The following is a 2362-nucleotide window of genomic DNA, read 5'->3' as shown; positions in this document are numbered from 1 at the left end:
CATTCTTTCCACTAACTACATTTTTATACCCATTGACTATTCCCACTTTATCACCACCCTCCCCCCTACTTTTCCCAGCCTCTGGTAACCATTGTTGTACTTTCCACCTCCATGAGATAAATTGTTTCAACAATTTATTTAGCTCCAAGGTATGAGTGAGAACATATGAGGTTTGTCTGTGTGGGCTTGGTTTATTTCGCTTAACATAATGTTCTCCAGTTCCATCTATATTGTTGAAAAAGGCAGGATTCCATCCTTTTTAATAGCTATATAATATTCCATTGTGTATGTATGCCACAATTTCTTTATCATTATACTCACATATTTGTTGATGAATGCATAGGTTGATTCCAAATCTTAGCTACTGTGAATATTTCTATAATAAAAATAGGAGTGTAGATAGCCCTTCAATATATTGATTTCCTTCATTTTGGATATATACATATAATAATGGAATTACTAGATCATATGGCCATTCTATTTTTCGTTTACTGAGGAACTTTCATACTATTATCCACAGTGTTTGTACTAATTACATGCTAATCAACAGTATATAAGAGTTCCCCTTTCTCCACATCCTTGCCAACATTTATTATTGCCTTTTTTGTTAAAAGCCATTTTAACTGAGAGGGATGAGATGATATCTCATTGTAGTTTTAATTTTCATTTCTCCAGTGACTTCTGACATTGAGCCTTTTTTCATGTACCTGTTAGCTCTTCGTATATCTCCTTTTGAAAATACATGTTCAGATCTTTTGTCCATTTTTTTAAATAAATTATTTGATTTTTCCCTATTGAATTATTAGAGCCCCTTACATAATCTAGTTATTCATCTCTTGCCAAATGAGTAATGTACAAATATTCCCACCCACTCTGTAGGCTGTCTTTTCACTTTGTTGAATATTTCCTTTGCTGTGCAGAATCTTTTTAGCTTGATGTGATCCCATTTGTTCAATTTTGCTTTGGTTGATTGTGCTTTGGGGGCATTGCTCAAGAAGCCCTTGTCCAGAACACTGTCTTGACATATTTCTGCAATGTTATTCTTTTAGTAGTTTCATATTTTCAAGTCATAAATTTAAATCTTTAATAAAATCTTATTTGATTTTTGTATTTGGTGAGAGATAAGGGTCTAGTTTCATTTGTCTGTGTATGGATGCCCCATTTTCCCAGCATCATATCTTAAAGAGACTGTCTTTTCTCTAGAGGATACTCTTGGCACCTTTGTTGAAGATATGTTCACTGCAGATGTGTGCATTTATGTCTATGTTTTCTATTGTGTTCCATTGGCCTATGTGTCTGTTCTTATGCCTGTATCAGGTTTTGGTCATGACCACACTGTAGTATGATTTAAAGTCAGGTAATATGATTCCTCCACAATTATTCTTTTTGTTCAGAATAGCTTTGGCTATTCTGGGATTTTTTTGTTCCATATAAATTTATGATTATTTTTTCTATTTCTGCAAAGAATGCCATTAATATTTTGATGGAGATTAGATTGAATCTATAGATTGCTTTGGGTTTTATTAACATTTTAGTAATACTGATTCTTCTAATTCAAGAGCATGACATATCTTTCCTTTTTTGTGTGTCTCCTTCAATGTCTTTCATCCATGTTTTATAGTGTTAATTGCAAGGATCTTTCACTTTTTTGGTTAAGTTTATTCCTAGATATTTTATTTTATGTGTAGCTATCAAAAATGGGAGTACTTTCTTGGCTTTGTTTCCATGTTGTTTGCTGTTGGCATATACAACTGCTACCAATTTTTACATGTTAATTTTGTATTCCCCAACTTTACTGAAGTTGTCAGTTCTAATACTCTTCTTGGGGAGTCTTTAGGTTTCTCTGAACATAACATCATATTATCTGAAACCAAAGATAATTTGACTTCTTCCTTTCCAATTTAGATACCCTTTATTTCCTTTTTCTTGTCTTATTGCTCTACCTGGAACTTCCAGTACTAAATTGACTAACAGTCCTACATCTTAATAGTGTTACAAGGCAATTAAATCTCAACATAATGTTTTGTAACCAATGTTTGTATGTGGTACAAACATTCAAACCATAGCAGTACTTAAGCGTAAATCTGTAACATACACTGTATAGGTCTTAGGGGTGAGGCACAATTCTAAGAGGGACTTTACCTAACAAATGCAATCAATGTATTCCTTATATGCTCAGTGAATCTCAAACAATAAAAAAAATAAATAAATAAAATTTTAAAAATTTTAAAATTAAAAAAAGAAACTGTACAGGTCTTGTATGCTGAAAACTTTAACATGTGTTTCTGAAAGAAGCCAAAGAAGTTCTAAATAAATGGAGAGATGCATGTTCATGAAGTAGAATACTTAACATGGTAAAGAT

Source organism: Otolemur garnettii, unplaced genomic scaffold, assembly GCF_000181295.1.
Source record: "Otolemur garnettii isolate 467f Iridium unplaced genomic scaffold, OtoGar3 scaffold00001, whole genome shotgun sequence".
NCBI classification, from domain to species: domain Eukaryota; kingdom Metazoa; phylum Chordata; class Mammalia; order Primates; family Galagidae; genus Otolemur; species Otolemur garnettii.
This window is presented reverse-complemented; position numbering follows the sequence as displayed.